Consider the following 27247-nt stretch of genomic DNA (forward strand, 5'->3'; position numbering starts at 1 on the left):
TCATATTAATAACATATACAGGAAAGGCACTATATCAATGGTACAATGTAGGAGAATTGTCGGTAAAACATGGGGCATCAAACCATGGGTAGCCAAATGGCTACTGCATACTAATACTACTACTAATACTGCAATTATTCTACCTAGAGTCTTTTTCGCAGCTTTAGTATGGTGGAAAGGTCTAGAAAATAAAGGGAATAGTAATAAATTAAGGTCATTTCAAAGACTAGGTTGTTTGATGGTGATAGGAGCATTTTCAACTACACCCACCCTAGCACTTGAAATCATAACCAATACCACACCCCTTCACATTGAGGTTAAGGTCAGAGCACTAATCAGCTGCTACAGATTAATTAGCGAGGGCAGCTGGAATCATAAGTGCAATAACATAGGTCACACGAAAATCTCACGACTATTGAGTAAGGTTAACGGTCAATTATTAAGCGTTAGTGATAAAAAGATTAAAACCCCTTCGGGGAAAAAACACTTTCAGGTAGTCACCCCTAGTGATTATAATTATAGTGTGGATGATGACCATCGTAACATAGACTGCTGCACAGATGGATATATTTATATATACAATCAATATGAAAGGACGTTAAATTAGAAAAAAAGATATAACTAACAGTCTTAAGAACACAAACAACAAAAATAATCGGTAATACAGGTCGTACGTTTTTAGTTTTTTAACCTATAACAATGAAAATGAAAATAACTTCATGCAATTTATTATAAGAAACTCGAGTATTTTCTGGATATTAATTATGCTTTAAGCCAAGCAAAAACTGCGCGATGGTTGCCAACAAGAAGACTGCCAGATCGACTCGATCCAACAAATGCATTCCACTCGAATCTTTTTATTTTAAGCACCTCTGTGCCGATAGGTAAATAAGTCATCAGGGTACAGTTTAAGTACGTTTTTCACACATCAGGAGAAGTAATCAGCCAAAAATACACTAGTGTTAGATTCTCTGTTAACACGCAATCCATAAAATTTATCGTCCAAAGAGTATCGACTTAGATTTGTACAATAGTAGCAATAGTTATCTTCTTATATCAATAATTTTGATTGATAAGTCTCCAAATAAAGCAAAGCTAGGTTAGTAATTAAAGGCACGTCCCGGAGTGTGTTTTTCTGAGTGACTGCCGTCCTACTTCAGCAATTTATCAACAGTATTCATGATAATAAATTAAAGAATACAGAACAATCTCAAGAAAGAACAGGGTGTATAACAATCATGGTTCAGGGTTCTCATTAGAACCAATGCTTCATAGAAATTTAATTATTACTGGTGGATTTTGATAGTATAACAAATGACTTTTTCTATAAGGCAGAGCAAGAAATGTAAAAATTGTGTAGAAGTTATACTCAAGAAGCAACGATCTGCGGTTCTCGCATTGTGCCCTCCTGATACTGCGCTCTGCAGAAGATCATTCGGAAGAAGAAAAAACCGTACTAGGCCATCTACCTATATACCATTTTTCAAAAGTAACCTGCGTATAAAGATGAAGAAAAAGGTTTTTGCCAATGCCACCTCAAAGTTTACGCACTTGGTACATCACCAAACTAAAAATAGAGAGGAATAAACAGATCGTATAGCAATGGAGAGAGGTATAATGGCAATTAAAAAAGCCATTAGGGAGAAAATGCCTACGACGTCTTTATGACTCAAGGAAGGTTAAAACATAATTAAACACTCCAAATTTATGTGGAGCACAGATTAGACCACAAAACGTAATAATAGAATGGTAGACAGGCACCAATATAGATGCAGGAAGTAGTATTTGCTAAAGCTTGTTGGATGTGAATAGCCAAAGACTAATATGGATCCAATAATGCAACTTTTAATCACAAGTCAAACCTTTAAAAACTGTTAATATATTGAATTATTTTATTATTTAAAATGTTCAATGTTCAGTCACTGGATAAGGAAAGGCCTGTTTTATGTATACGTATAAAGAAGATCACCTTTTCCTTTGAGGATTAACTCTTCCACAGTTCCTTTCTCTAAAGTATCTTTCTGCCTTTCACGAAATATCGTGATAAAAATGTACAAACCATCTCTATGGGAACGTCGAGACGTCGCGGATAAAATCATGAATTGACACACGATTACGAATAGGAAAACCGTCAGAAAGCAGTGAAAGTTTATCAGTGGTTCTTTTAAATAAATGATTGGGAAAATAGCAGTCGCTCTGCGTCAATAATTACACGTTTATTACAAATACAAATCAGGATTACTAAAGAAAAAAAAATCCTGGAGTTAACTAAATTATTATCGGTTCGACACGGTCGATTATGATATCATCATAAGCCTTCTTCAGCTTATCCTTCGTGAAGCAATATTCAATTTTATTTTTAAAGAAGCCTTAGGATCAATTTCGACTTTTACGCAGTTAGAATATAAATTAATAATACTGTAAACACCATTTTTAACTATATCTTAATGTAACTAATATTTATCCCAGCGTTACTCTTTTTGTTAAAATAATAATATTAATAACAATAATGTCAGAACAGCGAAATTATTCTATTGCGTGACAAAGTGATTACAAATCGTTTATCTCTTATTCATCATTTGTTATTTAAACGAGTTTCAGTTTGTTAACAATTTTATTCATGCTTTAATGACACTAACGTTTCAGATAATTAATTTAAACGTTGCAAAGCATAAAAACGTGTAAATATATCCTTGGTTTTACTTTCTATCCTGAAAACGAAAAGGGCAGATTTTGAAATTATCTGGGAAACTGAGCTTATATACACTCACACGCCATCTCTCTCACTCTCTCTCTCTCTCTCTCTCTCTCTCCCTCACTCACTCACTCACTCACTCACTCTCTCTCTCTCTCTCTCTGTCTCTATTTCTTTCTGTGTTTGTTTTCTTTCTCTCTCTCTCTCTCTCACTATTTTTTCATTCTGTTTTTGTTCCTCTCTCGCTCTCTTTCTTTCTGTTTTTGTTTTTACCTCTCTCCCATTCTTTCTTTTAGGGCTTGCTCCTCTCTCTCTCACCCAATTTCTTTCTGGTTTTGTACCTCTCTCTCTCTTCCCCTCTCTTTCTCTGCAATTCTTCTCTATATTTCTTTCTTTCTTTCTGGGTTTGTTCGTCTTTCTTTCTGACTCTCTCTTTCTTTTTGTATTTGTTGTTATTTATCTCTCACATAATAATCTTCTTTCTTGTTGTGTTTGATCTTCTTTCTTTCTCGTTTATTTCTCTTCATTCATTCAGTGTTTGTTACCCCTTTCTTTCTGACTCTCTCTTTCTTTTTGTATTAGTTGTTATTTATCTCTCACATAATAATCTTCTTTCTTGTTGTGTTTGATCTTCTTTCTTTCTCGTTTATTTCTCTTCATTCATTCTGTGTTTGTTCCCTCTCTTTCCCCTGTTTGTTCTCTCTCTTTCTTTTTATATTTGTTACTATTTATCTCTCACTTAATATTTCTCTCACTCTCTCTCTCTATTTATTATATATATATAATATGTATTATGTATTTTTCTTTCCGCGTTTGTTGCTATTTATCTCTTACTTAATATTTCTCAATCTCTCTGGCTCTCTCTCTCTCTCTCTCTCTCTCTCTCTCTCTCTCTGCATTTATTTTTGTCTTTCTGTGTTTGATCCTTTTTATACATCTTTCGCTCTCTGTCTTTTTCTTTCTATGTTTGTTACTCTTTCAATCTCTCTTTCTGCGATCATCCCGCTTTCCATCTCTCTTCCTTTGTCACTCACTCTCCTCTCTTTCTTTCTGTATTTATTCTTCTTTTGTTCTTACACACGCTCTCTCTTTCTCACTCTATCACTCCCTAATCTTAAACTATTTTTTTCACCCTGAAAAACTCTTGATAATATTTTGTTGTTGTAAACATAAACCATACTGTGTTCTTTAATATTTCGCCTTCCAAATGCCTCCGATTTTTTCAAAAATTGCTAACACATTATAATTTTATCGCGGCTTCACAGATCTACAGCAAATTGTACAAAAACATCGTTGTTTGATGATGAATCCGTGCTTCCGTTTTAAATCATTCTGGTCCGCCCATCCTCGAGGGCTTTTGTCTGTCAAACGCCATATTCAGTGGTCGGTCTCTGCGTTATTTAGTTATAATCGGAACCTATATTGAAGTCGAAGCATTTCGGAAAAAAATATAAACCAAACGAAGGCATGATGAAACTACCGTTATACCATTATGTAATCAATGCTTTCATCCGACTGTGAGGTGGATAAACGCATAGATCCGGTTTTAAATAGCACAGCTTGTCCTTGCTTTTTCTACGAAGATTTTTAAAGAGAAAAATAGGTGCAGATTCTGTATGAAACGGTCGACAGTGTATCCAAAGAATAATGCTCTTCCAGCTTCTTTCGGTAAGAAGATGGTTTTTGTAAACCTTGATCAAACGTGTCAGGAAGTCGGTTGCGAACTGGTGGGTTCCCTCTCTAAACATCCTCCCAACCTTGAACGTTGAGGAATGTTTTGCCTTGGAATCAACAACCAGTGGCGATTAATATTGGAACCGGCTCTGAACACAAAAATCCACTAGCACGTCTGAACGCTTATACTACCTTTTTGATATATTCGTATTTTATTGTAATTAAATTACTTTTCCCATTCTCCATAACGGCTTTTCACCCTATATCGTCAACATATTTATTTCTCTCCGATGAGTTTCTATTATTCAGGTCCAATCGTATAATTTCACATAGCTGCCCTAAGCTCGTCTTGCATCCGGCCCCCACCCACCAGCACAGTTCCTTGACTTCACACCTGTAGATTTAACTTAAAGAACTTCACATTAAGTTTCAAAAATTGTACTTGCATAAACATGTAATGAACGAAAGATATTTTATTATTAAATAAACAACAACCACAGATCAATTGCATTTATTCTGTAGGCTTTCATCTTTACTCAATAGATGACGGACACGAACCAATAATTTAAAAAATTTTACTTAGCAGTCAATGACGAAAGACTCAAAAGAATAGCTAAAATTCTTTTAGTTTGAAGTTTCATTTAAAACGAAAAGAAGATGAAAAAAATCTACATTCTGAAATGTACATATATGTAGCCAGATCGCTGCAGGTTATTTTGGACTGCCAATCCGCACTGTTTTGTATGCTTTGCCTTAATGTTTTGGTCTGCCGATCTCACTATTTTGGTTTGCTTATCATTGGTTTAGTCTACCTGCCCTCGCAGATTTGGTCTGCTAATTTCAGTTTTTGATCTGCCTGTTCTTGCTGGTTTAGCCTACAAATCCTCAGTTTTGGTCCGCTATCCTTGCTTTTTTGTCCTACCTATCCACACTATTTTGGGCTGCCTATGCTCGCCGTTTTGGCCCAACTATCTTTCCTTATTTAGACTGCTTATCCTTGCTGTTTTAATATGCCTATTCTCGACTTCCTATCGCTGATTTGACCTGTCTGTCTTAATTGTTTTGAACGGCATATCCTCAGTGTTTTGGATTTATTATACTCGCAGTTTTGCTGCACCTATCATCGCCGTTTTTGTTCGCCTATCCTCGCTGTTTTGACCTACCTATCAACAATGTTTTGGTCTTCCTATTCTCACTGTCTATTCTTGCTGTTTGGGTCTACATATCCGCAGTTTTGTTCTACATATCCTTGCTTTTTTGGCTTATCTATCCTCACTATTTTAGGCTGCCTATTCTCGCTGTTTTTGGCATGACTATTTGATATATCTGCTCTTAACTGTTTTGGATTTATTATACTAACAGTTTTGGTCTCGACTTCCTATCGTCGCTGATTTGACCTGTCTGTCTTAACTGTTTTGGACGGCATGTCCTCACTGTTTGGGATTTATTATACTCGCAGTTTTGCCCCACCTATCATCGCCGTTTTGTTTCCCTATCCTCGTTGTTTTGTGTTTTCACTTACAGATCATCACTATTCTGGTCTTCCTTTTTGGGCTGCCTTTCCTCGCTTTTTGGTGTGCCAAATACGTTTCTGCATTTTGCCATCTTTAATGGAGAACTCGTTTTTGCCCAATTGTTACTTATTTTCGTGTTGCTGTTACAGACTACTGAAGACGGCAAAATGTATAAAACCGTCTGACAAAGGAAGAGTAAACGAAATATGAAAATATATTTATTGTGAAAGAAATGTATTTCCTTTGAACCATCACAACTACGCTTTTGATAACCATTTGCGTTTACCACCAGAGCATAAGATCTGAATCTAGTCTGTCCTCTTCCGTTTCTTCGCTAATAAAAACAAGAAATGCTATTTGAAACTGTCAACAGGGATTTATAAAATTAAAGATTAAATGCTGAAGGTCTACGCAGAAATCGATAATGGCCAGAATTCGCATCCGAGTCGCAACGGAGAGTGGTACGGCGGGTATGTCACCCGGTTGAAATATAGGCCCTGCTTGGTCGTTTCTCGGCATTTTCTCTGACCTTTTAACCTACCTAAGTGGTGTCTAGGGAAGCAGAAAAATATATACTTTGACTGGCATCTTGATTTCCCATTTAACATTCGGTGGATTATCGGAAAAAATGGAAGGGAAGGAAACTGTACAGGTTATAAAATATTGAATAAGAGAAAATGTTATTATAACGGTACTTAAGACGAAACTTCCGGAGGAAAGGAGTTGAGCTATTCTTTCAACTATTGACTTGGTATATCTCCATCATAACCATTTCGACAATTTCAATTAACGTTTGATCTCGAGGATTTTGTGTCTGGCTTTTTTGCATCCTTAATAGAGGGTGTCGATATTTTGGAAGTATCGATGCCATTTTCTCGCACTAGCAATCAATATGGGTATCGTTACTTTTCTTTGATTCAGGACTCCTCTTAGTGTAGTACTGTTGTAGAAAAAGAAGATATACGTTATATGATAGTATGTCGGCTAAAATTTAGCAATTATCGTATTATTTAACTGAGACATCCGAGCACAATTGTGTATTGTGCCCGTATACTGTGGTCATGTTGTCTGATTCATTCTGCCTGGGGATTATCTAAACAAAAGCTGCCGGTTGGACTTGCAAAAGGGCAAAACCATATGGACGAAACGGACCAATTGAATAAATAGAGTCAAAAATGAACCGTTTCCCGACGGATTCTACAGACAGATTTTTTGTTATTCATACTGTTAATTATATCTTTATTTGTTTTATGAAGAAAAATACCAAAATAATTTTTACGCTTTCGACTTTCCTCTTCCAACTCGGCAAATGGCTCGATACGACTAGCGGAGCCTTCAAACAAGCGAGTACCGTTACCATTCGAGTTCTCCGGCCGTTATGTGGTTACAAGGTAATACAATGTTTGTCGAAAGATTGATAGATTGCCGGCGAGGGGGAGAAAAAAGTATCTTTGACGCCTAAATCCGCCAATTAAAATAACTGTTGATTTGTCCCACTTCCATTTATTAACTCAATGCAATGTAATATGATAAACCTTGGAAACCTTGGCTCAGCCGCCGCTGAAATATATCGGCATCAAAGAAGTTTGAACAATAAACGAGGAACAGTTCGTACAGAGCTCGCGAAGTCGAAAATGAAAATATGATTTTTTCCAGGGTGGATCGCCTGCGATTAAAATGGTTATTAACAGCATCCATCCCGAGGAATATCGAGTACTCTGGGGTAGAGTGAATTAATGTGCGAATTTAATTTATTAGCGTGATTAGTAGGGTTTATCCCCAATTACCTCGAGGAATATCGAGTACCCTAAGGTAATGTGAATGTAGACTGGTGTGTGAATGTAATTTATTAGCGTGATTGGTAGGGTTATCCTGAGGAATATCGAGTACTCTAAGGTAATGTGAATGAATGTGTGAGTGTAGTTTATTAGCGTGAAAGGTAGTTTATCTCCAATTATCCCGAGGAATATCGAGTACTCTGAGGTAATGTGAGTGTAGACTGGTGTGTGAATGTAATTTTTTAGCGTGAATGGTAGAGTTTATTTCCAATTATCCTGAGAAATATCGAGTGCTCTGGGGTAGAGTGAATTAATGTGCGAATATAATTTATTAGCGTGATTGGTAGGGTTTATCCCCAATTACATCGAGGAATATCGAGTACTCTAAGGTAATGTGAATGTAGACTGGTGTGTGAATGTAATTTATTAGCGTGATTGATAGGGTTATCCCGAGAAATATCGAGTACTTGGGTTTGTGTGAAAGCTAATATCATGTTTTATCTTGTTTCTGTGTATGTTATTTGTTTTATTTTATCCACAATTAATGAGGCCCTGCGGTAAAATTAAGAGCAATAGGACAAACGGAAAAGAGAGCGTTGGTTACTGTTGTACCATAAAATATCAAAATTCAGCTGGAGAAATAGGAAAAGGAATTAGTACTATTAATATGCGAGAAAGATAAGAGAAAAAGTATAGCTAAGGAAGACAGGACTGGCGATGACCAATGTAATTTGCCGGCCCTAAAACTTAAAAAAAAATCCATGTTGGAACTAACTTTACATCTTGATACATGCTACTTTAAAAACTCTTTAGTAACCATCCGCATTTGATAACTGGTAATAGTATATGTTAATATTGACTTTCCTGGATATACGCTTTTCAAGTTTATTCGAGAAATAAATTTTTAATAATGTCATGCTTGATGTTTTACTAACGTTATATTTAAACTTCAAAATCTGCTTTACACGGCTGTATTTTAATGTAAAACTTATACCTTGAATTTTTTTTCTGAAAATGCTTCATGTTTCTAAAATCCAGGATACAAAGGATTTATGCCGTAATGTGCTTGATGCATAGTCAAACTATTAGGTGCCATCGAAGGAGAAATATGGTTGTGGAGCCCATTGATAATCGACTTCAAAGTGAAAATGTAAAATACATTTGTGTCAAAAATGTAGTGTGATTGTAACCGTAAAATGATCTCAATTCCCGTTACTTTGTCTATCTAAACGCTTAATCTGTAAACATAAAATCATCTTAATTCCAGTTGCTTTGACTATCGAAACGTTTAATGTATATAAAACGTAAAAATATGAAGCATCGAAGCATTACAAACAATTAATACTATAATATAATAATACGTATAACGATTGGGCAATAATTTGTAGAAGTGAGCAGAAGGCAGCATTTATGATACTGATTGATTTTCAATGGGCTTTCGAGTCACCACAAAAATTTGGTTCGAAGCCAAAAGAAAAGGAGAGCGAGCAGGAGGGATGAATCGACCCTCGACCTTCAAAGATTCCGTTTCTTCGCCAAAAACCAAGCCCCCCACAAATAGCGGAAAGATTAGAAAAATACATACCACGAAAGGGCTGAATTAGCAAAGAGATATTTGTTTATTCGGGGAACGACGGTCCAAGCAGAATGATTGTTCTCCAAATTTGGAGCTACATCCAAACTAAAAGTGGATTGGCACCAGGTTTGGAAAATTATTGCTTTGGGACTACTGTGAAAGAGAACTACTGTGAACTTCGTTTATGCGACTATCGTTTTTTTCTAAATGTCTATGTTTTATGTATAAACAATATTTTTATCTTTCTTTTTTTGAGTTTTCATTCCATATCTACCGCTACTCGATAAATTAAATTTTAGAATATTTAGTACTAAGTAATTTTAAATATTTTGAATGAAAGAAATCAAAAAATGGGTTTTCGGGGAAATTACATACCTGAGGACTTCATACTACTCTTATTTTGTGTGTTTCTCGAGCTTTTTCAACAATTTTACTACTTTAGATCCTAACTAGAACGTTCTAATCCTTCGGGTATCGATAATTTTGTTTCGCTATGTCAGGGATGGTAGGGCAATTACCCATTGTTCAGGATATCGAAACTTAATAATTTAATAAACTTAGTTAATACTACTTAATAATTTTGTTTCCATACTTGAAGGTATTGATCGTTTGTATCGACACTTAAGGTTATCGATACATTTCTTTCAATTATTCAGGGTCTTGAAGCATTTGTTTGGATTTTTCAGAGTACCAATCCTTCAGGATATCGATACATTTCTTCCGATTATTCAGAGGAACGATACTTTTGTTTTGATATTAAGAGTATTGTTCGTTTTTATCGATACATTTTTTATCAGGGTATCGATACTTCTTTTTTATATTTCAGGGTAACGACATATTTTTTTGATATTGAAGGGTATGATTATTACGTATTCAATACGATAAATTCTGTCATTTTGAGTTGAAATTTAGTGGAATATGAAGCATTTAATAATAAAACAGCGTGTATTTATTCTGGCGTCATGATTAATGAGGAAAATTGATTTACTGCCATAAATGGCATGGAAATATTCATTAGACTCCGTCTCAATAATATTATTTTAAATTAATATGTATTTATTCATTTTTAGTGACAACTTTTTATTCTATCCTTCTGTTTTCTGAACAGAAATATTTACGAGAATAATTATCAAACAATCCCAATTGGTTAAAATTCTTTAAATGATAATTGAATAATAATTTATTCTATTTTATGTGTAAGTATAATTTCTGTCAAAAATTACAATAATCCCTTTGCAGGCTTGTGAAAGATAAAAAGTAAAGATTAGATAATAAGTTTTTGAAAGTGATGACGAAATATTCAATGGTTTCTTCAATTAAATGACAGACCCGAATTACAGTGTTTCGTCAGTGTTCGGAAATTACAGATCTCATCGTTGCGATTTCATATCTGGCGATATCCAGGTTCACTGTGCAAACCAGTGAGATAAATACTGTAATCAAATGGGAGCAAAAGTACGACCGAAAATGTTGTTGAAAAAGAAAATATATATTAAAAAAATTAAATTTAAAATTCAGAATTTAGGAAATTACCTTAGCATGATCAAAAGTGCCTGTGCCGTGCCGTACCGCCGACGAAAACCTGAAAAATATTTAAATTGTAATCATGTAATTACTTAAACAACGGGACTTTCTGGAGTTTTGCCATAATCAATAATTAGCCATTAAACGTTCATATTACATAATATAAAACAGTCCAAATGTAAAAATAGAGTAGCAAAAATGAAAGGACTCAGGGACACTGAGGGGAAAAAAGCGGCCACCTTCGTTTGTAGTAAATATTAGCAAATGTTATAATTTTTATTTTTTCTTGTTTACTAGATATTTAAAAAAATGAGATATAGCAGAATAAAAAAATTAAATTGAGCATAACAATTTTACCAAAAATGTTGTTTCATTGTTCATGGAAACGAAGAAAATATTCAATGTATGGAGTATTTCCACTTCTTGTGTTTATCTCCGCTTGCATTCGACGTGGCATCGATTTTATGAGGTTTTGAATTTTTTCATAATCCTCCAACGGCGCCATTATTAATTCCTGCAAACCCCCTGGCATCACTGGGCGACTTTTTACCCTCTTTGTCAACTCGTCCTAAAGGGGTTCTACAGGGAGTCGGGACTACATGCCGGCCACTCTAAACATTGAATTGGAGCCTATATCAAGCTGAGAGGGGCCTTGCATTGTTATGCATAAAAATTAAACCGTCGCCAATTAGTTGCATAGGAGGAACAACTTCTAATAACACATCTTCAATGTATCGCGCAGCTGTTAGGGAACCCTCGATGAAAATCAAGTTTGTACGACCTTCCATAGACACCTCCAAAGTTTCTCCGGAGTGAAAATATTGCGGGGATATATCGCTCTCCCGTTCTTCTGCAAACCCTCTCTCGGTCATCACAAAACCTTGCCTAATCCGAAAACAAGATTTTGGTCCGATCTTGCTCAGACCAATTGATGTGATTTCGATGGAAGACTCTTCCGGCCAGTTGTTCTGGGAATGTTGTCTCCCGGCCACATAGCTTGACTTCTTCCATCTTCCAACAATGCAATGATTCTAGCCGAATCTGTTTCACTTAAAATCATCATTCAAACTAATTTGAAACATAAAAATGGTACAACTTAAAAAAGCTAAACCACGGGAACGTAAGGAAGAAGTTTTGCAGAAAAACCAACAAAGAAGTGATTGGCTATTCAAAGATTTTTTTACAAAATCCAATTGAAAACACAAATGGAAGATTTTATCTGTGACCAAATATTGTTGTAATATAATGGAGTATTGTCTAAGAGAAAATTAAAAATATTAAGGGTGGCCACCTTCTTGTTAGGTGGAGAGAGTGGCCTCCAGAGCGAGTTTGGCTCCAGGGTTTTGGGAAATGTGGACTTTTGATAACAGTGGTTTTTAACCACATCTCCCTTGAGACCCTCTCGTTATTTATAAATATCTATAGTCAACACTATTAAATAACTAAATGGCAGGCACGTTCCTCCTCCTGGCTCGTTGGCCGCGGCCGGGTTGGTGGCCTCTGTCGGAGGTTTCTCCCCACATGTCGATTTGATAAGAGTAAATTTCGCTTCCTAAGTAAATTTTTGTAAAAAAAGTGGCCACTTTTTTGTCTCTCACTGTATTTAAGAAATTGAAAATTATCTAAATAATGTACTATTATTTATAAGTATATACGTTATTAATTGAAAGTCACTAATTTTTATTAATGTTTAAAAGGTTTTTAGCTGTGAAACAACGTAAAACACAAACTTAAAAATTAGGAACAAATTTAACTAAAAGTAATGTAATTCCTCCCGTTTAAGAGGGCTTAACGTACAACTGGTGGACGAGGGTCAAAACCACTTTACAGGAGCGGTAACGTGGGCGACCTAACCACCCGGCCACCACGGTCCTCTACAAAATTTACTATTTTGAACGCAAACCACCTTAACAAAAAAATAACAAAAAATATTATTTATTATTTTAGCGTATTTTACTATTTTCCGCAGAAATTTACGAATTGTTTACTCAAAAGCAGCCTGTTGTCAAGAATAAGATATAAATCCCTTATTGTCAATTTTAAAATCGCATAATGAATCATTTTTGCAATAGAAAATAAATTTCAATCTCGTACTTGTTTGACAAACATTTTCTATAAAACTTACTTTGGGATTATTTCACGATCATCATCTATCTTTTTGATTGATCACAAAGCCGTCAACTATCTCACTATCTCACACTCCCCCTCTCTCAATTTTTCATTACGATAAAATATAATAAATTGACACGATTTAATTTATTACTGCAGCTTTTAATCGTAAATATACTAAAAAGAACAGCCCCTCTTCCCTGAATCAGTGTTGCCCACAGTGTTACCCAAAACATGGCATACGGGAAAAAAATGCCAATTGCTATACAAACACGAACACAAATATATTACGATTTTTGTTTTCACATTTTATTTAATCGAAAATGTTTCATGTGCGACTTTTCACGGAACGCCAGAGAAAGGTATGTGAACCGGAACGGAACGTAGGTCGAACGAAAGCTGCATCCTGGAATCTACAGTTGTACCTCTGGACCTGATAATTAACAACTCGGAAGATGTCTTACAGAAAACATGCCTCCATTTCATAAATATAGTTATAGTTAGTTCTGGGATATGTACAGTATGAAATTTTTGTTGTATATATGGTCGGGTTGGGACGAACAGTTATTCGTAAAGGTGCTGAAAGTTTCATTTGCGTATAATTTACGTAAATTTGCAATCGAGTTAATTATTTCCTTACGTGCCCCTGGGCCGTTTAAACAATCTATTAATATTTAAAGTTGAATTTACAACTTAATTTATGGATGAGCATAGGAACTTTTAATTATTCACTATCATAATCGTTTACTAACACACTTTTATATATAAATATATATTAAATTGGTGAGCGGTACTTTTTTATATTTACTTTATCCTTCACGTATTTTTTCAATAGATTAACTATCAAATTTCCATCAGCTTCACGTATATAATAAAAAACACTAACAAATGACATGCTAATATTTAAATTGTTATATACAACTAAAACAGCATGCAATGTAACTGGTTAATAACGGACTCATTTAATACTGAGTTGCTCACGCACAAGCTGGATAATTTTATATCAACTGCCATTTACGATAAACTGCAAAATAAAAGAGTCCGGAAATATCGAGACAATGCGAATGTCGATAATTTCATATTAAAGAATAACATTTAAGTAAAGATTCACTCGATTTAATTGGCTTGGCTGCGGTTGCGTTTGTTGGGCGGTTTAAAATTAGGGCGTGTTAAAAGTAAAACGGATGGGATAAAGAAGCGTGTCTCTATGCTAATTTTACCAATAAGATCCAATAATATTCTAATTATTCCAAGCGATATAACAATTAGGCCTCATCTTTCTTCTGTGTGGACTGCACTAAATAATCGGGTTTTGGAACAAAATCTTGTAGTTGACTAGAAAAAAATATTTGACTTTCTGTGCATGTATTTATTTTGAATAAGTTGAATTTTTATTTTTTTAACCTGGGATAAGAAATGAATAGTCAATATCTACTACATTTATCTTCATTCTATGGCTGATTGTGAAATATAATTTTGACATAGTTAAGTGCCTGTAAAACCTGAAAACAACTGGAAATTTGGCAATTATCAGGGAAGAAACTATATTCAACATAAGATTTCCTCCTGTGGTATCAGGGGTGGTGAACCTTTAATTTGATCTTACTGACCATCTGAGCCTGCCTATCGTCGTGGTCTGTCAGACGAATTTCGGCATTTCATTGGTGATCTTGTGATGTCAGGCCCACACATTGTAGATGGCGAAATGCGGAAAGGAGTCTAACAGACCAAGCGAGGATAGGCAAACCGAGATGAGAAACGAATAAATGACAGAAACTAGGTTTATACATTTATATGCTATTTTCCTCTCTCTCTCTCTCTCTCTCTCTCTCTCTCTCTCTCTCTCTCTCTCTCTCTCTCTCTCTCTCTCTCTCTCTCTCTCTCTCTCTCTCTCCCCTCTCTCTGTCTCTTTCTCTCTTACTTTTTCTCTCATTTTTTCATGCTCCTTTAATTTCTCTCTGTTTTTATCACTTTTTTTTCATTCTCCTTTAATAACTCTCCCCCTCTCTCCTACATTTTTTCTTTCTCTCATCCTTACATTCTCCTTTAATATCTATCCATCTCTCTCGTATATTCTTTCTTCTTTCTCTCATCCTTACATTCTTCTTTAATTTCTCTCTGTTTCAATCTCTCTCTCTCTCTCTCTCTCTCTCTCTCTCTCACTCTTTCGTCTCCCTCACTATTTCTTTCTCTTTCTTATCCCTCCTCTTTCTCTATCTATCTTTCGTTTTCTTCGAGTGTGGGTCTGTATCTCTATTTCAATCTCTTTATTCACCGAGTTACGTAAGCAAATTATATTTTTTTAACAATAAAGAAAATTTATTTTTTTCTTTTTTCGCCTTCCAAATACTGTGATTTTTTGAAAATCAAAAGAATGGTGATAACTTAAATACCACATATTAGTTCTACAGGACAAGGGTTTAGAACCTCATAAACAACTTCTAATGGCACAAACTTGGTTTCTGTAATTAAGTCATAACAGGAGATATAAAAATAAAAGTTTGAGTTTTTTCTTATTCATAAATGATATATAATCTAAACTTTGTTGACACAGATCGAAAGAAGAGAACCTAAGTTTTATAGCGGTTGTAATATCTTTGAATTGGGATAAAATTAAAAGATGTTATGAAAATTTTTAATTTTAAAACAGGACATCGGAGACAAAAGAATACCGCCCCCGGCTAATCCAGCCCAAAAAGATCTAGTTTTTATATATAAATCCTTAAAAAGGGTGCTTAAAATAAGCGCTTTCAGAGAGAACAATTTTTTTTTGCCTGCTTACTGAAAGCGTCTTTGCTTTTTGTTTGTATACACATATTCTCAGTTAATACAATCCTTATTATATTCAAATTATTTACTTCTTCTACATAACGAAAAAATCGACTTATATATATAATAACCTTGAAATACATGCATAACAAAAGCAGAAAAATATTCTTCGAAAATGTCTCGACCTTGCATCGCAAAACAATGTTTTATCAAAATCGGATGTATAAAGTCCAAGTGTGAGATTTCTTCTTGCGTATGCTTTGTGATGAATCTGAGTTTGGCCGTTTTAGTACATTTTGGTCCACCCATCCTCATAAACGTACAAAAAGTTTTTCTTTTTGTAATTTTTTATATATAATCTCATTTAAAACAATCTTACATATTATTTTCTTGTCCTACGTAAAAAAAGAAATTAACTGATATATATACATATCCTTTTAATGCGCAACAAAGATAGAAACCTATTTAAATTTCAGAAATAAATATTTTTTATAGGCTCCAAGATCCTATTGTCAAGAACGCTGGGACAAATGTATATTTTTGGGTATAAACCACCAAAAAAAGGTGTAGTCACACGTCTGTAGTCTTCTCTTGTAAGTTTAATACAGAGCTGAGCACGGACAAGCAGGATAATTATATTGCACAACATCACAACTGTTGTTTAATTAAATTGAGATTATATTATAATATTGAAGACGCTCCAAGTTCTGTGTGAGAAGCTGTATTGTTTACATGTATATTGGAGAAGGTCGGAGTTTTAAATTAGTTACCAATATTTTAATGCCACGGTGTGGAGATAGCATAAATTATAGAGCCGTTTTTATCAAATACGATAAGATGAAAAACGATTTCGTAGGAGAAAAAAAACGTAAAACGTCTCTTGAATACTTTTACTTTCTGCTCAAGACAAAAAGCATTGAGTAGATAACACTATCATTCCAGTGTGATTACATTATCTCCAAACTTAGTCATAATTTCGTTTCAATTATTATTCCCTAGGATTGTGTATTAATTTAGAGAAAAGCTTAACGATTAAGGCTAACATTAATACTAGTGGATAAAAGTACATCAAGATCAATTGATTATTTATGAGTGTTAAAACTAGTGACGTCATAAATTTAATGCCTTGGTATGGAATTAAATTAGACTCTATGTGCTTCATTTAAGTTCTACTTTATAATTAGGCCTTCTTAATTCATCTTTCATCCCATCAGAATATAACTACTTTGCGCATACGCATAATTACGGGTTTAAACAACTTTTACCAGGAATGAAAATTATTAATATGTTTTTATTATATTTGCGTGAAACTGTTACAAGACAGTTTTATATTAATAATCACAGTGGAAATAAACACGAAATCGAAGAATTAATATTCAAAGTGTCTAAATAGGAAATTCGGCGTGTTATCTTTTCAATTGTTCATCCAAGTTTCAGGTGTTTCTGTAGGTGACCTGAACAAATGGAAGCCCGATGGTTGAAGGTCAGGTGGATATGGCGGGTGTCCCAGCATTTCCCAGTTGAGTTCCTTTAACTTACTTTGTCCCTTCAAGGAGACATGTGGTACAGTTCGTTGTCATGGTGAAAAAGAAAGAAAAAAACAACCTATCTTGTTCTTTTGTGCCACGTTCCGGTTAGCTATATGTTTTAAACCGACTGGCAGGACGGTTCTATAAAGGTTTTACATAGGAAAATGGTTTTGGAGAAGTGTCTTGCAAAAAAAATTAATTAATTACATAAATAAAAATCGATTTTGGATTTTTTGAAAATATGCATGAGTAAGACAACCAAGAGGAATTTTCGTGGTTTTATGGGACCCGCGCCTAATCTATACTACCTATTTTCAAAATAAAGTGACTTTATTAAAAAATATTTTAAAATGTAAATTTAAACATAAAAATTTCTAACTTACTAAAAAGTAAAATATAAATAAACAAACAAGACTTCTAACTTTTTGTTTCAACAACTTAAAATTAGAGTATTAACGCAATCGTTGTATCGTGCTAAGTGTGTTATTGTTGCTATTAAATATACGTGAACGACCATTCGAGATTTGTATTCGTGAAACGTGATAACTGATAACATATCCAGTAAGGTTATCCTTAGGCTGTCGAATAAGTTTGGGGAGATTAACTGTTCTCGTTACCGTTGTGTTGTGTTGTGTTACTGTTGCTATTAAGTACGAATATATTCAACTAAAAAAATAAAAAAAATATATTAAAAAAATAAAAATAAAACTTTCGAGATATTCCTCTCCTACATGTAAAACATGTTAAAGAAGGTTATCCATAAATTTTTGAATAAGTTTCGGGAGTGGATTATCTTTTAAAAATTGCATTTTTTGGTTATCGTTCTATGAGAATGGATTTTTATGGTATCCACGCAAAATTGGTATCATGCTAAATGTTTTGTTGTTGCTATTAAATATACGTGAACGACCATTCGAGATGTTTATTCGTGAAACGTGATAACTGATAACATATCCAGTAAGGTTATCCTTAGGCTGTCGAATAAGTTTCGGGAGATTAACTGTTCTCGTTACCGTTGTATTGTGTTAAGTGTGTTACTGTTGCTATTAAGTAGGAATTAAAAAAAACTTTCGAGATATTCCTCTCCTACATGAAAAACATGGAGAAGGTTATCCATAAATTTTTGAATCAGTTTCGGGAGTGGATTATCTTTTAAAAAATGCCTTTTTTGGTTATAGTTCTATGAGAATGGATTTTTGTGGTATTCACGCAAAATTGGTATCATGCTAAATGTTTTATCGTTGCTATTATAAACGAATATGCCTGAACGACCTTTCGAGATTTTCCTCAACTTGAGAAATCGTTAAGCAAGTGTGTATATTAGTTTGTCTTTAAGTTAGATTATTAATAAAGACTAAATAAGGATGGTTTATTTATTTAAAATAAATCTAAGTACATTATAATATCGTTTTTCTGGCTTAATTCTGTCAAATTCGTAAATTATTTTTCGACAAGATACCAAAAATAAACGCAGGGTTTTGCTAGTTCTACGCATTACAAGACGGAATTATGGAAATATATATTAATAAAAATAAAAATAATTATAAAATTAATAATATTTAAAATAACGCTCTCCATTTTCCTAATTCAACTCAGCTACACCGATTTTACATAATAATCATAATCNTATATATATGGCTATAATTATAGTTATAGTTCATAGTGTTGGACTTTGAACAAGGAAATAGAATAAGTTTGCACACCTGATGGTGAATTAACATTAAAATTTGCTTAGGATTACGGCCATTTACATCCGTTGCGTCACCACGGTTTCGATATCACGGGATGTCTCATTAATAACAACACGAAATTTCCATTTTGACCTTTCGATTTATCGACAATTTCACCATATGGTTTAATGACAGCATTTGAGGTGTTAAATTCGAGCAGAAATATATTTTTTAAACTAATACATTTAATTTGGTAACACAATTGTTACTTAATTTTGAATTATTATATTTCTATTGTTAAAAAAATGTATATATATTTTATTGTGAAATAAAACTACCATGGTCCAACCGTGTGTGCCCCGTGCTGTTTCCAAGTTTTTTAAGGGTAGACTTTTGATTACTTGCCGCGTGTTAGTTGCTAAGAATGGAAGTGTTCACAATAGAATTAGAAAGGAAGAAACAAATTAGATTGAGAAAGGAAGGAAAAGTTGGTCAAACCAGGATAAACTTCAACTTAAACGATTTACAACAATCTTTGGCATTTAAATACAAATTGATTTATCACGAAAAAGAACTCACGTTTGAACATTTAGAATATAAAAAGACCCGAAAGGTCGTTCACGTATATTCGTACTTAACAACACAATAACACGTTTAACACGGTACTACGGTCGCGTGAATACCTTAATTGTTCAAACTCTTACAATCAAGTGAATTTCACTTAATAAAAAAAACAGTTATCACTGTTTATAGGTGATTTTAGCATTAAATTATCAAGGAAATACACAATCGTTACTATATTTTGAATTACGATATTTCTATGTTAAAAAATATATATTTTATTGTGAATAGATAAGGAACACAGAAGAACGAAGAAAACATCAAAGGATCACTAAATCTGTCCAATTTGTCAAGTTTTGAGAGAGATATTATTTTCCTCATCTGAATATCCGTTTATAGTCAAGTTTATGACCCGATCTCCCATTGGTTATATTTGAGGAGAAGTCATTTGATATTTACAAAGCCGGCAGGCAACAAAGGGGCAAAGGACGTAAAGGTCCGCGAATTTTTGTTTTTTCCATTCAATTTGAACTTGACGGAGGAAAACTTGCGATGTGTTTCACGGCCTTCGTCCGAATAATTGGTTTGAACATAATCTAGTAGCTTTCGAATATCCGTTCTCGACCTGCGGTCAAAGATTATCGAAAAATTCTCATGGGGTCAGGTTTTACCACGGAGAAATTGGTGTTACAGAAGCATGATTGGCTAAGTACTTTTGGGTGTTTATTAAAAGAAAATATTACCGAACTGCCATTTGACCGCATTGATCAATGCACGCTTAAATTAAAAAGCAGCTCAGGTTTGAGCCCGTTGGGGAGTGCAAATAAAGAATGAATGCAGCTCATTTAACACGCAACTAAGCATATTTTGTATTGCATTTATTGATCTATTTGATCAATTAGGACACTTATGAATTGTTTTCTATTTTAAAAAGATTAGGACGGACAAATGAAGAAATTGTATGGTCGTTCACGGTCGATTACGATTTTGGTCTGTCTATCCCAATCTATTTTGTTCTGCGAGACAGTTTCGGCTTTACTCCGTCTTCAGTTGTGGAAATGGGTCCTGGAGTGTGGATCGAAAGATCAAAATGGTTGGGTTGAACAAACGAAAGATGTTTATAAGCATTCTTCTAATCTCAAAGTTTGTTTAACATTTTATCATTCTTAAAAAACGGTACCAGCATGGTTTATCATCGACGGCTGTTAGTAATTGTCGTCGCTTGATGAAAGAAAAATATTTTGTTGAAATGTACATAATTTTTGTTAAGAAACATCGTTATTATGTTCATAATACGTTTCGCCACTGAAATTTTTTTCCTATCCTAGACCAAGATGCTTTTTTAAATTTATATATGACATGTAAATTTAGCATAACGAAACAAAAATGGCAGGCCTGTTAAACATTTTTTTTCCTGTGGTTATCTTTTCCATTAAAAAGAGACCTTAAAAACTAATAACAACTAATTAAACCGAATAAAAATAATACATAAACCGCCTACCGAACATGGTGAAATGTCAAAAGCGTGAAACCAAACCAGCGAGGACAGGCGGACCAGGATTTCCGGAAAAGGCCAAGGTACGTGTTTATAACCCGGCTGGCCTCAAAGAAAATCTCATAGTTTAAAGAAAAATTAAACATAAATCATAATTAGTCATAAATCCATACAGATTTCTATTAGCATACAGTTGCTTGATTTTTACATTTTTAAAAGAATTTTTCTACATCCCAAGACGTTTTAGTTAACGTTCAATATTTTTCTTAAGCTTGATCACAGATATTAATGAATCATTTTTGGTAATACTAAGTCCAAAAATTTTGGACACGTGTCCGAGCGTTCTTGCCAAACGGTCCTAGGAGCTGAGAAAAAAATTCGTTTAAGTAATTTCTAAAAATATGTTTTCCTGCCATTGTTGGGCACGTATTTCAAGATTATTTATGTTTATTATATTCCAGACGATTTGTGTTTTTACCTAGGATAAGAAAATAACTTGTTATATTGAATTAAACGAGATCCTAAGATTAGATGTATAAAAAGTTACAAAAACTAAAAGGCGCTTCTAGTAAAGTAGTCCAGAAAACATTTTCAATGAGAAAAACTATTTCAATTCGTTTTAAGTACCCTTTTAAAACTTTATATATGATATTTATCACAATAAAAAATAAACATTTTTAGGCTGGATACGTAGGGGCCATTTTTTTAAATCTCTAATGTCTAATGTTCTTAAAAATTCATAACTTCTCTGGATTTTGTCCAAATTTAGACCTTAGAAAGTTTAGTATCTCCTCTTTCACCCTACGTCAACAAGGTTTTGATTTTACGCCATTTTAAGTGAAGCAAATAAGGATGAAATAAACTAAAACTCCCTAAACCTTTTATTTTATTACTCGAATTGTAATTTATTTACAGAGTTGAAATTTGTACTATATGTGTAGTTCATGGGGTATTAAATCCGCGGAAGTTTCTTGTGGATCAGTGAAGTCGTTTTGAAGATACCGCAATTTTTCAAATTTCGAAAAAAACTGCGGACAATTTAGAAGGCGAAAAATTATTTTTTGAGTGTCTCATAAAATGAAATTCAGGGATTTTTTGTGGTGCGGAAAGCGAATATCAACTTTGTTTCTTGTTCAAAAAATATTCAACTCTACTTATTTTACGTCTCTCGGAGAGAAAATATATTTTGGAAAAAATATTTTGTACATTGGTTTTCATAAATAACAATTTTTACTCGCCCGCCTATTGATTATTTTGATTTGGCAAAGTAAGTTGAAGTATTTCTATTTTATCAAGAAACAATGAATAAAAATTTTTGATAAAAATAAAGTCAAAATCTCTCAAATTTTTCTCCTTCCAAATGTCTCCAATATTAAATTTTTAATTATTTTATCAGCTTCTATTTAAATATATAAATACTCAATTAATTATACACAATTTTTTCGAAATGAAAAATTGTGTATAATTAATTGAGTATCCAATATTATTCGAAAATCACAAAAATCGTGATAACTTTGAAACCTGTTTACGGTTCCGTTTGGGAAGTTTACAGTGGTTTAAACCCCTATGATCTTACATGTAACGGCACAAATTTGGCCTTGGTAAATAAATTAGAACAATATTAATAAAATAAAACGTGTGGGAAGTTTTCGTTGATTTCATCCTAATTTTTCTCGATTATTACAATATAAAATCTAAACAATGTTAACGCAAGAAGTGAATTTAAGCTTTCTGATTGTAATAAAGTCGAATTTGAATGTAATCAATAGGTGCTGTAAATTTTCAAGTGGAACAATAGACTCAACAATGGAATTCCTTTTTAAGAGCTGTAATTGGTGATTAATCTGAATATAAATTTTGTTTTTGTGACCATCAATATTATTTCAATATCTACTGTAGCTAGCTGCCCAATACAATTTGGATGTAGTGACCGAGTGACGTGGAAAAATCCGATAAAATATTTTATTTTTTTGGAAAGAAGCAAAGTGGATGCCCATTTGTTACACCTCAAAGATGGTCTACGGCCGGAATTCTCGGCCGTCACAAGTCCCTCTATCAAAGGCTGGGTCCCACCCTGAATTCAAATTTATGAGAAAATTAACAAATATTTTTTTTAACCTAAAATTTTTGCCTTCCCCTCTCAGATGTTTATTTTTAAAAATAACAAAAATGATGATAACTTTAAATCAACACCGCCGATTCACACAAAACGACAGAAATTTAGAACCCCAGGAATTCACGTATGACATAAATTTTAACTTCGTGAATAAATTAGAACTGGAGAAATAAAATAAAAGTTCGGCCAGTTTTTGTTGATTTAATCCCCCTTATAATAGCATAAAAAACAAAGGCTGTTAACATAGCATGGACGAAGAAATATTCTGCTTTTCAGCGGCTGTATAACGTTCAATTTGGATAACATTCAGGGGAGTTATACATTTTTAAATGAAACAACGTATATCTGTGAAAACAAAATTGCTCTCCGCAAATCCAGCCCAAGAAAGTCTAATTTTTGTTTGCTATAAAAATTCGTATTTAATGGGTGCTTGAAACGAATCCAAATGATATTTTTCAAAGGTCTATTTTTCAGGCATACTTTACTTACACTGTTTTTCTATTTTGTTGCTTTTATATACATGGTATGGTGAAGAAAGATACTAGGAAGCGGGGTTTGCACTCCTCAGGCACTGCAGCCTTCTGGCTGATTGTACCTTCCTAGTTCCTTAGTTCAGTGCAATAGACTCAATCCTTCTTCTTAGAAGTATCAAGTCATCGACTGTCGCTGCTGCAATTGATTCCCTAAGTTTTTTCCGTACGCTAGGTTAAATCTCCATTGAGCTGTTGCTTCACATTCGAAGATGATATTAGTGTCTGTTTCCTCCTCCTCATTACATAATCTGCAAATGGGATCATCGCTGTATGCGATGTTTTGTAGAAGTTTTCTCAGATGCCAGTGACCGGTTAGTAGTCCTACCACTCCTCTGTGTTTGGCCTTCCCCAATTGCAGCAGTGAGTTTGCCAGTCTTGGTGATGGTCATAATCATAAGTTACTGTTTTACATGCCCAACCTATTTGATGTCATCCACCTTCGAGCTGGACATGTTCATGTTCTAGGCTTGGCTGTCTGACGTGATGGCTATGTCGTTGTTTTATATGTAACCACTGTTCAGATTGAATTAAAGTTACAAGGATTCGGTCTAGTGTACCATACCACATGCTCTGGATACTTGATTTTGGGAAATTTGTAGTGTCTTGCGCTTTGCGTACTTCAATATACCAACAAATTACCCTGAACAAGTATTATATTATGTTATATCTAGCTTAATATCACATTTATATTCACAAACCGACCACTGAAGATGGCAAATTGTCGAAGCATATAAAACAAACCAAAATAGCTAGGCAGAATAGGATAATCACAAACAACCAAAGTACATGTATTAAAGAGATTTAGGTTTAGAAAAAAAATTAAACTAGCTTCATCTGCAAGGCGACAGATTTGCTGTTGATGATGAGAATGATTTTAATAAGGATTCATGGAAGCGGGGGTTTGATAATATCCAAGTACCAGCCTTTTATCTTTTTATACGTTTCCTAATCCCTTAGTTCAAGTGACTCGATCCTTCTTTTAATAATTAGGCCATTGCTGCAATTCATTTTTTCGTTCTTCTTGGTCTTCTCCAGTGAGTGGTTGCTTCGCTTCTGAAGATAATACGGGTGGTAGTTTCTTCTTTCTCTTTGAATAGCCTATGAATGGAGTCATCATTAAATATACCCATGATGTGTAGTAGGTAGCACCTTGTGTCAGTTTTAGCGAAGGACCTTTTACTAAGGTATGGTATTGTAATAAGGAAGCGGGGCTTGTGCTCCCCAGGCACTGCAGCCTTCTGGCTTATTGTACCTTCCTAGTTCTTTAGTTCAGAGCAATAGACTACTTCCTTGAAGTATCAGGTCATTATTGACTGTCTCTGCTACAATTTCAGTCCCTTGATTTTGTTCGTATGTTATATGGGTGGCTCTTTCCTCATAGTCATTGCATACTCTGCAGATGGAATCATCATTACATTTGCCCATATTTGCGTAGATGTTTTCTCAGATGCCAGTGACCGGTTAGTACTCCTCTGAGTGTAGACCTCTCCAATTGCAGCAGTGAGTTGGCCAGTCTTGGTGAGGGTCATAATCATAAGTTTACTGTGCACCGCTAGAGTTTATCCACTTCTCCTTTTGTTTTGTTTGGATCCATTCTGCGATGGAGGATTCTATATTTGTTTTTGTTATCCCAAGAATAGGTTCGGGGCCTATGCACGATCTTGCAGATCCTCCCACAAATTCCCCTGTGCCCTGGCACCCACGATATTATCAGGTTGTTGTGTTTCCCCAGGTTTTTGAGATTTTGGATGTATACACAATCCCATTCAATACAATCCTTATCCTGCGGTATAACACAAATACATCCAGACAACGGCAGTAAAAACATATACATATAGCAAAAAATGTTCTATTAAAATCGGTGATCCCACGTCCGTAGCCACCCCTTGTTAGTTTGTAAGTGTACCAGCCTATATGAGGAAAGGAAGGTCCCTTCCAACAATTTTTTTTCAAATAAATCCTAAGCCTATTCATCTTCATATTTCAGCCAAAGCGTTATTTACCAACTACGTATTACTGTAATTATAAATTTTGTATAATTTAAACATTTTGAGCAATCTAATTTTTAGCGATTTCCACTTGAAATAATGACAATTTCTATTGTGATTTCTCTGGTTTTAGCTTCATTTCCCAATATTGATTAGAAGGGGGAAACTGCAAAAACAGGTTTACAATCTCGGCAATTAAAAAACAGAAATGAGTCCAAACTATTGAGATTTTTTTAAACAAAATCCGCTGTTAAATTATCATAAATCGTCAAAAGTTTTTAAAATTTAGTTTTCCTTTCTATCAATTGTGACTGTTAATGTTATTTGAATTTAGAGTTTATCTGTTTTTAAGCTTTAAATGTTGTTTTAAGAAAGGTAACCTTTTTAAAACAAATCTAGGCCATTTCAATCCTCCATTAATCTTTTAGCCGAACTGTTATTTACGACTAGCACAAATTCTGTTTAAAAAAACAACCTCTATAAATAAATAAAATGAAAAAATAAACCTGATGTTAAAACTTTCTAATTTAAAGGATTTTGCGGGTAAAATGGCAAAACGAAAATATCCAGATTAGCGGTGAACAAAATGATAATCGCTTTAAATGCATTTTGTATATAAACCATCCTCGTCTATTTACACAGTACGCTAACGGATGACAATCATCACCAATTCTCGCGGAGTGCCGGCCTGGAATGGATCTGATTCATCTAAATACACCCAAAGGGGGAAAATTGAACGCAAACCACCTCCCGACAGTGAGTACACGTTTTACCCTGACGTACCTGGTTCAAAAATAATTAATTATTTTTCTTGGACTAGAAAGGAAATGTTTTTTAGCGTGTCCAGATGTTTGCTATGGATGTTGACGAAACGTGTTCGTTGGATGTCTAGGTTTTGTTTCGCAATAATATTTGCTATATTTAAATATGTAAAAAAAAAATTAATTTACCTTTGACTAATGTTTCAGTCCATTTTGAATATAAAAAAGGGGAAAATCTAGTTACTCGTTGATTCTATTGGTGTAGTGCACTAGAAACCACAGGTAAGCACTGAAACTTTTAAAAATAACACAAAATCGTCAAAGTAGCTTTCTCTGTCTCCTTTAGGAACCGGTCAAGTGTCGAAAGAGCCCGACGTGGAATTGGTGACAGGTGTAAGAGAATTTTCGCCAACAGGACGGCCGGAATTCTCAGCCTTCACTGAGTCCCTGTGAGGCTATCAAAGGCTGAGTCCCACTCGTCCCTTTCTCCCACTATCCCACTCCCCTCCTGGGAGTGCTGCATCTACCCGTTCACCCGTTCCTCTCTGCTAATAATAATCGACCGGCTCTGCCTTTCCGATGGTGCGTCCTCTTTCTGAAGCCGAGGGCTTTTTCCTTTCTGGAATTCGACGTCCGCGCCCTGGTACGTCTTGAAAAAAAAGAGGTCATCGACCGTTTTCCCGACAGGTCTTCGCTCGGCGCGCCCGGTGACCAAAGGAGATAGGTTTGAAGCAATAGAACTTTTTTTGGCTTTGACAGCTTGAAGCTATCGCTAGTAATCTATGAACTTTGAGAGCGAATACTAAAGACGGGCAATGCTCACATGTTCAAGTTGTCACGTGAAGCTCCAGCTGAATGAATGCTTTCTGACTTTCTGTTAAAGCGAATTTTATTTTATTCAGGGAAATTCTGTTCACTGAAAAAGATATGTCTTGAACTCCTTCAAAGTTTACTG

General features: G+C 34.4%; 1 protein-coding gene across 3 annotated transcripts in view; it reads right to left on the reverse strand.

The window, feature by feature from the left end:
* Positions 1–26756, reverse strand: part of LOC106669315 (putative polypeptide N-acetylgalactosaminyltransferase 9) — a 55801-nt gene extending 29045 nt beyond the window's left edge. The window contains exons 1-2 of one of the 3 annotated variants that reach the window (XM_014398714.2): positions 26482–26756; positions 10771–10819 (exon numbers count right to left, since the gene is read on the reverse strand). The gene's annotated coding sequence lies outside the window, so the exon portion shown is untranslated. The remainder of the gene's footprint in view (positions 1–10770; positions 10820–26481) is intronic. The other 2 variants (XM_014398709.2, XM_014398712.2) reach the window with 2 other exon arrangements.
* Between the last annotated feature and the right edge of the window lie 491 nt (positions 26757–27247).

This window comes from Cimex lectularius, unplaced genomic scaffold (assembly GCF_000648675.2).
Source record: "Cimex lectularius strain Harlan isolate CLEC.00 unplaced genomic scaffold, Clec_2.1 scaffold35, whole genome shotgun sequence".
NCBI classification, from domain to species: Eukaryota; Metazoa; Arthropoda; class Insecta; order Hemiptera; family Cimicidae; genus Cimex; species Cimex lectularius.